Below are 12,921 nucleotides of genomic sequence, written 5' to 3'. Positions count from 1 at the left end.
GGTCTTTAGTTTTCCTTATCTGTTATAGTTTTTTCAGGTTTAGGAATTAAGGTGATGCTGGCTTCATAGAAGGAGTTTGGGAGGATTACCTCCCTTTCAATAGTTTTGAATAGCTTGAGAAGGATTAGAGCTAGTTCTTTAAATGTCTGATAGAATTCCCCAGCAAAGCCATCTGGTCTTGGGCTTTTCCTTGCTGTGATGGTCTTTATTATTGATTCAATTTCTGTCTGGGTTATTGGTCTGTTTATTTTCCAGTCTTTGTGGATCAATTTAGTTATGTCATATGTTTCCAGGGTTCTATCCTTTTCTTCTCAGTTTCCCAATTTGTTGTTATAAAGCTTTTGGTGATTTCTGATGTTCTTTTTTTATTTCTGTGTTGTCTTGTTACATTTCCTTTTTAATCTCTAATTTTGATTTGGGTCTTCTCCCTCTTTTATTGGTTAGTGGGCCAATGATGTGGCAATTTTGTTTAATTTTTCAGGAAACCATTTTTCACTTTGTTGATTTTTTATATTTTTTGGTTTCAATTTATTATCTATCATCAAATCTTATAAATTGCAAATAGAATAAATAAGACCTCCAATCAGTATACAGGAGAATCAATATGTTGACAAAAGAGAGAAGGGGACAGTAATTAGAGTTAATGCTTAAATAGAAGTTAATGCTATTGACTATCATCAAGGCAGTAAAATTAGTGTATCAGGAACTTGAAAATTAGAAGAATCTAATTCTCTGGCAGATTAGTTTAAAAACTTATTAGAAGTTACCCAGCAGAAATCCATAATTGTTTCCCCAGATAATACAGCTTGGGACACATATTAATGAATTTTCATTGATAGCTGCATCACTAGTACAAAAGAGACTAGGAAATCCTGATCCAATGTTGCTAAGAAAAACTGGATCAGTGAATACTCTATCTGGAAATGACTTTATCCTATGACTAAATTTGATAGAAAAACTTATACTGCACTTTATTTATCCTATCACTAAATTTAATAGGAAAACTTCTACTGAACTTTATGGGATGATATATATTTATAAATATATATCATCCAAAATAATAGTAAAAAATAAATGTATTTATTATAATATGTAATTATATACTATATATTGTATATCATGTGTAATGATGCTAAAGTAACAATTGTTCAACGTAAGTGTCAAATCAGCAGTTATTTCAATACCATCTTCATCCATATTGATGACATGTACTTGTAGACTCATTGAAAACTAATCAAGCCAGGATTCAATTACAAAAGACATTGCAAAACAGATTAGGAAAGATAAAGAAACTGGGTTGCTGCACCAGGACCCTGATCATGGTCCAGCTTCTTCCTGCCTCTTACAGCCTTAGCAGCTGCTGCCAGCCTGAGATCTCTGGCTTCACTTTCTCCTCCTCTTCTTCCTGCTGAGCACATCAGCGTCTCAGTGCCTTGGAGGTCTCTGCCCTGCAACCAGAGCCGTTCATCTGGGTGGCCACGTTTCCCCACTTGTGTATTCAGCCCAAGGTTATTTCGGGGGCCCCCTGATGGCCACCAAGGCTCTGTCGCCTTTACTTGGGAAACTGCCCCTGGACAATGGCTCCCACTCTCTTCCTCCCTCACTTTCAAGTGGGACACAACCTGTGTGTGAATCCCCAGTTTCAGGCTCCATTTTTGAGTACAACTGCAGCAACCGCAGGATCTCGTGCTCCCGCAGAGGTGGAGAAGGGTCGGGTCAGGCAGGCGGTTCAGGAGTGCCGCAGATTCCAGCAGTTTCAGCAGCACCCCGCTGAGTCTGAGGGCAGCTGGAGAGGGTCCCCAGCCAGACCACTGAAATCTGCCCACGTCCTGCCACCACAGGCTGACCTGAGGGAGCAAACCCGTCCCTGGCCCGCTGCAGCACGCAGCGCCTGGCAACCCCCAAGACAGGGTTTCAAAATAAACAGGGGGACATCAGAGAAAATAAACCCTCCCCAAAGCAAACTTGATAATGGTGTACCCTGCAGTGAGCAACCAACAATAAAAAGGTGGAAAAGCAAATATAACCTGAAACTAACAAAGATCACCTCTGCACAAAGAAATGAAAATAACTTTTGGAAGCATTCTCTTTCATCTGACAGACTTTGGAACCAGGGAAAAAAGACCTTTTATAAATACTGACAACATTAAAAACATGCATTTGAAGAAATCAGAATTTCTGACTGAAGGGAGCCAAAAGGAACACTGTTGGAGCAAACTGGAGTGATCCACCTTTTCCTAGAGACTTTCCAAAGCCTCGTGGACACTGGCTGGGAAGCGCTGTTTGCCATTCCAACCTAAATAGGGAGCTGAGGTGCGTACACTTGAAAATGCTCCTAATGTTTGTTCAAACTTAACATTTCAGTTTTCTAAATAAAAGTTTTTCCCATATTCCTATACCTTTATAAATAAAATTGATACAGAAATGGAAATCTACATTTTCATAATTAAGAGTGCAAAAGACGAGTTTTAAAGTTACACAGAAACAACTTATATTTTATAAATACTATATATCATGCATAATGTTTGTATTGTTAACACTTGAGAGGTATGTTGTACTTTTGTTATGAGAGTGTGCATTTGGCCCTGCACACATGGCAGATGTTTTCTTTATATATAATGGAGACATTTTAACTGTGGGTTAAGGAGACAGAAGAGCAATAGATTTGCTCTTAGGGTCTTGAGATTACATTAAGAAACAGCTGCTGAATCTCAAGATGAATATGTAAATGTGAACTGTTTTGCAGTGCACTACTAAAGTTTAAATGTGTAACACAACATTTTAAACAATGGAGTTTTTCTATTTACCCAAATTGATTTCTGCTTTCTAATTTACGATTCCTGGGAAGCTCCTACCCCATTTTACCAAATTTAGTTTCTTAATTTGGGTATGTATTCATTATTTAAATTTAAGATACCTCTAATTTTTCTGACAACAAAATAGTCCAAATAAAATTTTAAAGTAATAAGAATTCGGTCTACCTTCTAAAAAAGAAAACATATTGGGGTCAAGTTTGTCACGATAACATTTTTCATAGCAGATAAATAAAGATATGATATTCATAATCCTGTAATAATTTTGAAATAAAACTATTTTAGAAAAAATACAATGATGTCATGAGTTAGAATGAAAATGAGTAAATCAATAACAGTGATATAAAAATGGTAGCATTAAAGAATTATCTTGGTGTGAGTGTTGAATAGCAGGTTAAGCCACTACTTTGAATTCTGCATCCATATTGGATTGCATTGTTCTTTTCTCATGATTTCCCCTTGAGTCTTACCCAGCTTCCTGTTAATGTCCACCATGGGAGGCAGGAGCCTAAATATTCAAGAGATATTTATAGCTAACAGAAGCTCCAACTAACCTAAAATAGCTGTAGATTTCTAAGATTTCAACTGAACTTCTTGTCTCCAGTTGATAATGGGGAAAAATAAGGAAAAATGTGTAAAAGGCCAAAGACCAAGTAAATTCACCAAGTGCATTCAAGGGTATTCAAAAGTTTAGAGAAGCATGGAGTTAAGTGGTGTCTATTTTTGTGCAGAAATTTTGAAGTCCATAAATGGTATTTTCATAGTATTTACTTTACATAAATATTTTGAAAACCTTTCATGTTATGTCTGCTCAATGTGCATAAAGGTGAAAGAAGAAATTTTCAGATTTGAGTCACGAACCCCATAGAGAGCCAGCAATGCAGTGGAGAGGGTTACCTTTCCACCTGAGCTGCCAGAATCTCATATGGGTACTGCTCCTGGTCCCAGATGTTCCACTTCCAATACAGCTCCTTGCTAATGTCCCTGGGAAAGTATATTTATTCATCACGGATGAATAAACAGATCTATTAAAATGTCCACTTTTTGGAGGATGAACAGTTCAGGTAGAGTTTCCATAGCTATTTGCTTAATCTAGTTGGCTAGTACAATATCACTATGATAGAAAAGACAGAGACACAATAAACTGAAAGATGCACACTCCAGTATCCTTGAAGTAAATAAAAAGTCTGCAACCAAATATGCCAAAAAATCCTAAAACACATTAAAAAGATTATTCACCATGATTAAGCAGTATTAATCCTAAGGATGCAAGGTTGATTCCACATATACACATATGCAGTTAGATTGACTGTAATCCAAAAAAAAAAAAAAAAAAACAAAGATAACAAGAGTTGGCAAGGATGAAGAGAGGAGAAGATCCTTGCACTGTCAATGGAAATATTTATTTATTTATTTATTTATTTATTTTGACAGGCAGAGTGGACAGTGAGAGACAGAGAGAAAGGTCTTCCTTTGCCGTTGGTTCACCCTCCAATGGCTGCCGCGGCCGGCGCGCCGCGCTGATCCAATGGCAGGAGCCAGGAGCCAGGTGTTTTTCCTGGTCTCCCATGGGGTGCAGGGCCCAAGCACCTGGGCCATCCTCCACTGCACTCCCTGGCCACAGCAGAGAGCTGGCCTGGAAGAGGGGCAACCAGGACAGAATCGGGCGCCCCGACCGGGACTAGAACCCGGTGTACCGGCGCCGCTAGGCGGAGGATTAGCCTAGTGAGCCGCGGTGCCAGCCCCAATGGAAATATTTATTAGAGCAGTCATTAAGGAAAGCACTCTGCAGGTTCATTGAAAAGCTGAAAACAACATTATTAACAATATAGCCATCTCACAATTGGATATTTATCCAAGGGAAATAAAATCAACTATTGAAGGGATATCTGCACTCACATGTTTACTGCAGCACTACTCATGATATCCCACAAAGGGAAACCATCTAATTGTCTATCCAGCCCTGCCTGAATGAAGGAATGCGGTATCTTTACATAATATTATACTATTCAGTCATAAATAAGACTAAAAATTGTCATTTTCAACAACATATATTGAACTAGAGGTCATTGTGTTACGTGAAATCAGCCAAGCAAAATAAAAAAGACCTGTACTGGGTGATCTTGCTCTTTCATTGGTAGAATCTAAACATCTTACAGAAGTTAAGAATATAGTGAACCCAAGATATCTTGTCATTTCATTGTGACTATTTTAGTATGCATCATTAAAAAATAAGCTCTCTTCTTTAAAACATTGTATCACTGTAATCACAGTTTCAAAAATAAATGTCTTTAATTACATCAAAAACATTAAATTATTCTGTGATCTTTTTAACAATTACTTAAATTAGGATTCAAATAAAGTTCCCACATGGAAATTGAAAAAAAAAAAAAGAATATAATGGTAGGCCGGCGCCTTGGCTCAATAGTCTAATCCTCCACCTGCGATGCCAGCACATCGGGTTCTAGTCCCGGTTGGGGCTCTGGGTTCTGTCCCTGTTGCCCCTCTTCCAGGCGAGCTCTCTGCTATGGCCTGGGAGTGCAGTGGAGGATGGCCCAAGTCCTTGAATCCTGCACCCGCATGGGAGACCAGGAGAAGCACCTGGCTCCTGGCTTCAGATCAGCGCGGTGCGCCAGCTGCAGCGTGCCGGCCACAGCGGCCATTGGAGGGTGAACCAATGGCAAAAGGAAGACCTTTCTCTCTGACTCTCTCTCTCACTGTCCACTCTGCCTGTCAAAAAAAAAAAAAAAGAATATAATGGTAGTTACCAGAGGCTGGGGATTCCTGAGGAAGATGGAGGAATTTTGATTAATGAACACTAAGTTATTTAGAAGTAAGTAGTTCCAGTATTCCATCACACAGTAAAATGGCTGTATAACAATGTATTACATATTTTTCTTAAAAACACGGGAAAAAAGTATTTTGAAAGTTTTCACTGTGATGAAATGCTAAATATTCAAAAACTGCATATGACTACTCTGATTTCATGTTATTCAATGTGTGTATATTAAAATATCACATTGTATACCATGAATATACACCATTCTTAAATGTTAGTTCATATTTTTTAAAAATAACAATAATGTTATTTTGATATTATGAATTTTTTTCTTCCAGATCTCTTATTTTTGTACATATTTTGGCTTTTTTGCTCCTCTTTTCCACTGTACTAATCTAATTTTCATTAAATGAATATTTTCTTTTGAAATCTTTGAATACCTTCAGTTATTTTTAAACCTAAATCTTTTAAAATACATTTTCTCAGTAATTGTTATTTAACATTCATGTATTAAAAGTGATGACTTGAAAACAACACTAACTGAAGGCATTATTGTGCATCTTTCAGAAATCTTGTACTTTTAATTCTATGGTTGCACTGAATAGAGATTTTCTTTTAGACAGGCAGAGTGGACAGTGAGAGAGAGAGACAGAGAGAAAGGTCTTCCTTTTTGCCGTTGGTTCACCCTCCAATGGCCGCCGTGGCCGGCGCACCACGCTGATCCGAAGGCAGGAGCCAGGTGCTTCTCCTGGTCTCCCATGCGGGTGCAGGATTCAAGGACTTGGGCCATCCTCCACTGCACTCCCAGGCCATAGCAGAGAGCTCGCCTGGAAGAGGGGCAACTGGGACAGAATCCCGCACCCCGACCGGGACTAGAACCTGGTGTGCCGGCGCCGCTAGGTGGAGGATTAGCCTAGTGAGCTGCGGCGCTGGCGTGAATAGAGATTTTTAATCGTCTCCTTAAGGTCATTCTGTTTTTAATCAGAGTGAAATTCAACTGAATATTTGAGGACCTGAAGTTTGTTGATGTTTATTTTCAAGGTCGTTCTTGAGTATTTTATTTATCCTCTCCTAAAAACATGTTATGCTTTATTATGTTGTTACCTACAGTTAGTCCTAGCGAAATAAATGAGGAAAATGCACATGCTTGGTCAAATAAATAGGGGTAAAATAACACGTATGTCACTTCTCAGTGTAAAATACATGAGCTAGTACATATTTTTTTCACACTCCCCTTCCCTTTAACACTGCCACATGCAGCTTTAATGATGGTGAGACCTCTATCAGCCTGGATCCTCCCAGATTCAGGAAAATACAGTTCAGACATTGCTGGACATGTCACATAACTGAGTAATACTCATTTTTTTCCAAATTTACTTTATTTATTTGAAAGGAAGAGTTACAGAGAAACAGAGGGAGTGAGGGAAGGAGAGAGAGAGGGAGAGAGAGAGAAACTTCCATCTGCTGGTTCACTCCCCAGATGGCTACAATGGCCAGGGCTGGGCCAGACCAATGCCAGCAGCCAAGAACCTCCTTCAGGTTTCCCATATTGATGCAGGGGCCCAAGGACTTTGGCCATCTGCTTCTTTCCAAGTGCATTTGCAGGGAGGTGGATTGGATGTGGAGTAGTCAGGGATCAAATCAGTGCCGATATGGGAGGCCAGCACTGCAGGAGGCAGATTAATCGGCTACACCACAATGACAATGCCAGCCCCAAGTAGTACTCATTTTTTTATAATCCACATAAATTCAGAGCTGCTTTACCACAGAAAAACTAGTATGAACTAATTGCTGTGACAATTTCTTTCCTAATAATTTGCACTACTGAGATAGAATAACTAAATTCAGCATTTAGAGAAACAACGGATTTTATATATATATATATAGAGAGAGAGAGTTTTAAGTACTGAAGTAAGGTTTAGTGGTGAAATGTTATATCTGATATATATATACACACACACATATATACATATATGTAGGCATGCTTTCATGGATGTATACTGAGGTACATACATGGATGGCACACTTCAAAACACATATATATATTATGCATGTGAGATTAGAAGATAAATTACTTTTAGTAGTTAATTTTTAACTTCTTTTGTATTATCTAAAGTATCTGAAATCTGAAGTCACAAAAAAATTATGTAACTACTTTTTCCTATAATGCAGTCAACTTTTATATGCCAGTTACTACTGTTTTACTTCATTATTCAGATTTTTAAATATTTTGTTTGTCTCAATATAGAGAAAAATTATAATCCATTTTTATGGTTACTTTACAAAATGAGTTAAAATGCTGTTATTTGGGACCTGCATCATGGCATAGTGAGTTAAGCTGCAACTGGCAGTGCCAGCATCCATACGTGCATTAGTGGGAGTCCCAGCTGTTCCAGCGCCAGCCCAACTCCCCGTCCATGTGGCTGGAAAAGCATCAGAAGATGATTCATGTGCTTGCACCCCTGTACCCCTGTGTGAGATCTCAGTAATTCTACCTGGCAGGTTGCAGCCATTTGGGCAGAGAACTTGTTAAGTATATCTTTCTATGTCTGTCACCCTTGCTATGATCCTGCCATTCAAATAAATAACATAAACCTTCAAAAAATTTTACTGGAGTTATCTTGAGAAATGAATATCATAGACATCAGAACAAAACTTAAGTCTTATTTATGTATTTGTTTATTTACTGATGTATTTTTTATTCAGAAAGCAGAGTGACAGGGAGAGAGAGAGGGGGGAGAGGAGAGAGAGAGAGAGAGAGAGAGAGAGAGAGAGAGAGAGAAATTTTCCATCTGCTTATCCACTTGCTAAAAGGCATGGACTGGGCCAGGCTGAAGCCAGGAGCCTGTGACTCCATCCAGATCCCACAAATGGATATCAGGAACCACATCCTTGCCATCATCTGCTGCCTTCCAGGGGCATTAGCACAAGCTGGGTCATCAGCACAGATCAGCTGGGACTGAAAATGGCACTCCAGAATGCAAAGCAAGTGTCCCAAGTGGTGGCTTAATGTATTGTACCAAAATGCAAACCACCTATGCTGTATTTTATGAATAATGTTGTCAGAAATCCACGTACGGGGAGTTCTCTACTAAAATCAAGAAGGCCCAATTCTGTTTCGTTTTTAAAGTATTTACAGGTACAACTATTTTCCCCCTCTGTTTCATTGAAATAATCTTGTAAGCCTTGTTCCACACTAATCTAATAAAATTACTTCCAGCTACAGGTCAAACAATCTGCAGTGGTTCCCAATTCCAGAAAACCCTGCAGTGCAAAATGTTAAACAGCCCAAAGTAGGGTACACAAGGTAAAATTCACCTATCCCCAGCCATCCACGATAAAAAAAAGACAGTGCCACTGACACTTTCTTTTTGGGAAGATATGAGTTTGAGAAAACTAAGTTCATTTCCTGTAAAATGTGCTTCCTTGCCATTGAAATCCTTACAAGCTATATTAGGTGCTGGAAAACATGGAACATGAGCAGTGTAGTTTGTTTAGTGAACTGGTTCTTGCATAGCAGCATTTACTTCTGTGTCTTTATAAATACATTGTCTCTACTTGAGGTCCTGAGCCCCTGTAGTGCTGGTGGTGGCCATCTGCTAAGATCCAGTGTTGAATGGTACCAGCCACAGGGCACCCAAGGCCGAGCAGCCATGGCCTCCAAGGCACAGAGCCCTGAAGGCCAGGAAGCCGCCATGTTAGGGACCAGCACGTCCCCCCCTTTAGAACCGTATTATAATTCTAAAATGCTCAAGTAAAAATGAGACCAGAGCATGGGCATGAGGGCCTGGCTGTCCCTAGAGCAGATCCCTGGGTGTGGAGGGATGTACTCTTTTTTTTTTTCACTTTTATTTAATAAATATAAATTTCCAAAGTACAGCTTATGGATTACAATGGCTCCCCCCCCATTAACTTACCTCCTACCCACAACCCTCCCATCTCCTGCTCCCTCTCCCATTACATTCACATCAAGATTCATTTTCAATACTCTTTATATACAGGAGATCAATTTAGCATATTTAGCAATTTCAACAGTTTACACCGACACAGAACACAAAGTGAAAAATACTATTTGAGTACTAGTTATAGCATTCATTCTTTTTTTTAAACTTTTATTTAATGAATATAAATTTCCAAAGTACAGCTTATGGATTACAATGGCTTCCCCCGCATAACGTCCCTCCCACCCGCAACCCTCCCCTTTCCCACTCCCTCTCCCCTTCCATTCACATCAAGATTCATTTTCGATTCTCTTTATATACAGAAGATCAGTTTAGTGTACATTAAGTAAAGATTTCAACAGTTTGCTCCCACACAGAAACATAAAATGAAAAATACTGTTTGAGTACTAGTTATAGCATTAAATCTCAATGTACAGCACACTAAGGACAAAGATCCTACATGAGGAGTAAGTGCACAGTGACTCATTCATTCACATTGAGCAACACATTAAGGACAGAGATCCTACATGAGGAGTAAGTGCACAGTGACTCCTGTTGTTGACTTAACAAATTGACACTCTTGTTTATGGCATCAGTAATCATCTTAGGCTCTTGTCATGAGTTGTCAAGGTTATGGAAGACTTTTGAGTTTGCCGACTCCCATCTTATATAGACAAGGTCATAGTCAAAGTGGAAGTTCTCTCCTCCCTTCAGAGAAAGGTACCTCCTTCTTTGATGGCCCCGTTCTTTCCACTGGGATCTCACTTGCAGAGATCTTTCATTTAGGTCTTTTTTGCCAGAGTGTCTTGGCTTTCCATGCCTCTAATACTCTCATGGGCTTTTCAGCCAGATCCATGTGCCTTAAGGGCTGATTCTGAGGCCAGAGTGCTGTTTAGGACATCTGCCATTCTATGAGTCTGCTGTGTATCCCGCTTCCCATGTTGGATTGTTCTCTCCCTTTTTAATTCTGTCAGTTAGTATTAGCAGACACTAGTCTTGTTTATGTGATCCCTTTGACTCTTAGACCTATCATTATGATCAAGTGTAAATTGAAATTGATCACTTTGACTAGTGAGATGGCATTGGTACATGTCACCTTGATGGGATTGAATTGGAATCCCCAGGCACGTTTCTAACTCTACCATTTGGGGCAAGTCAGCTTGAGCTTGTGAGGGGTGCACTCTTAAGCTCCTCCTTTAAGCCCTTAAGGTCCTTAAGCCTTGAGAGGGATGTACCCTGAGAAGTAGGAGGTGTACAAGCTGAGGTTTTCTTACCTGAAGTCCTTGGCCTGCTGTGACAGCTGGGCATGGTGGAGCTATTTCTGGGGCTGGCTTCACCTTTTCTACCACCCACCTTCACAAGGGCAGCCAGGAGCACAGCCTGTTCAGCTGTTCACAGCCCTGTGGTTGGGGAGGTGCAGTAGTCCTGGGAAGCATGTGCAGGGAAGTTACTACAGACATGTCGCTCCCCCTCTTCGTGGAGGAATGACACAGGACCCTGCGCTGTTCTTTTGTCTGCTCGGCCCTCCCCGGGTTTGCTGCTGGTTCTTCCCGGGTTGGCTACCGTCCCTCCACCTCCATGGAGGGGCGGGCCCCCTGCCAATTTCCCCACTTCCGCAGGGGAGTGGCACACCACCGGCCGGCTCTCTCGGGGGCTGCACAGGTGTTCCTTCAGATAGATGTTCCCCTTCCATGTTCCTGGTGCATGTTATCTCTCTCCTCCTTTATAGTCCTCTTCCACCAATCCCAACTCTGCTACCCACACGCCGAGTACGCTGCTCTCCTCCAATCAGGAGCAGGTCCTACAGTTTATTGGTTGAACTGGAGGCAGCTGTGTAGAAGCTGTTTCCTCCTCTCCCAGCGCCATATTGTGGGAGAGCAGATGCATAAAATAAGTCTTAATTCCAGTAACTTAGTCTAGTCCGAGTTGCTCCCAGTTGCTCCCCACACAGACACATTTTGTACTTGGGTTGCTGGATGAGCTTAGATCACCACCATTATTATTCTGGTGATTGACATGTCCATGCATTTCTGGACCATTCTTTTGGGCTCTGATTCCTGGCTGCTTAATGGGTTTGGCAGTAATGCTTCCTTGTGCATTTTGTACATGCCTGCAGCCATAGTCTGAGTGAATGGCAGCAACAATGGCAGCCTCTGCTACTATCCATTGTTCAACAACTGTGACAATCTTTCTGTTTGTCACCATGACAATCTAACTTATTAATTTTCTGGTGCACCTAAAACTCTGGAGACACAATTTGACTTAGAGACGTGGGGATTATATGCGGCAGCAGGAGAATGAAATGACCACCTTAGACAAGGAAACACAGAAGTTAATTTCAAAGAGTTGAGAGCAAAAAAAATGAAATCTGGATTTCTGAATGGATACATCCGCACTCTCCTCCTTCAGACACATTTATAAACTTCCTGGTGCCAGGATTTGTAGAAAACATGCAGTGTGATTCAGATGGATGATGAACAAGAACACTACAAACTGTTTTCCAAGAACAGTTTGCTGGGTGCAGTGACGAGCAGGTTGCCACGTCACTCAGAAAACTGGCAGGAACATGAGAGAATTTCAAGAATTCATGAAGAGTTAAGGAATGCCTCTTCATTTCTGGATAAAATGAATGCTGTGATAACCTAAATAATATACTTTCTCACATAAAGCAAATAATTTAAGAATATCAAAAAGTAATGAATTGGGATAAATGAGGTTATTATTACACTTTAACTGAAACTATTTTTTTTTTTTGACAGGCAGAGTGGACAGTGAGAGAGAGAGACAGAGAGAAAGGTCTTCCTTTGCCGTTGATTCACCCTCCAATGGCCGCCGTGGCTGGCGCGCTGCGGCCGGTGCACCACGCTGATCTGATGGCAGGAGCCAGGAGCCAGGTGCTTTTCCTGGTCTCCCATGGGGTGCAGGGCCCAAGCACTTGGGCCATCCTCCACTGCACTCCTTGGCCACAGCAGAGGGCTGGCCTGGAAGAGGGGCAACCGGGACAGAATCTGGTGCCCCGACCGGTACTAGAACCCGGTGTGCCGGCGCCGCTAGGCAGAGGATTAGCCTAGTGAGCCGCGGCGCCGGCCTGAAACTATTTTTAAATAAAAATTTTAGTATTAATTGAGTCCCTTTTTTATACTAGTCTCTGGCAGAGAAGCATATGTTTTCTGTTTTAGCTTCCCGTTCATTAAACTCTGTGTAATGTTAAGCAGTGTGATTTCACTCAAACAATTCAACACAAATGACAGATTCACTGAGAATTTTACTAAGGATGGAATAAACCCTGTATCCATCTGTATTGCTATTTCATATTAGTCTAGCTCTTTGAACTATGTTGTCATTTTAGAGATCATAAACTTCAAGTGTGGTGCGTTTTTCTTTTTTC

General features: G+C 40.6%; 1 pseudogene; it reads left to right on the top strand.

Annotated features, from left to right (window-relative positions):
• Positions 1-1,528: 1,528 nt before the first annotated feature.
• LOC149120542 (MARVEL domain-containing protein 2 pseudogene) lies at positions 1,529-12,247 on the top strand (annotated as a pseudogene).
• Positions 12,248-12,921: the final 674 nt, after the last annotated feature.

This window comes from Oryctolagus cuniculus, chromosome 19 (assembly GCF_051225735.1).
Source record: "Oryctolagus cuniculus isolate XC-2025 breed Fujian yellow rabbit chromosome 19, ASM5122573v1, whole genome shotgun sequence".
Taxonomy (NCBI): Eukaryota; Metazoa; Chordata; class Mammalia; order Lagomorpha; family Leporidae; genus Oryctolagus; species Oryctolagus cuniculus.
This window is presented reverse-complemented; position numbering and strand designations above follow the sequence as displayed.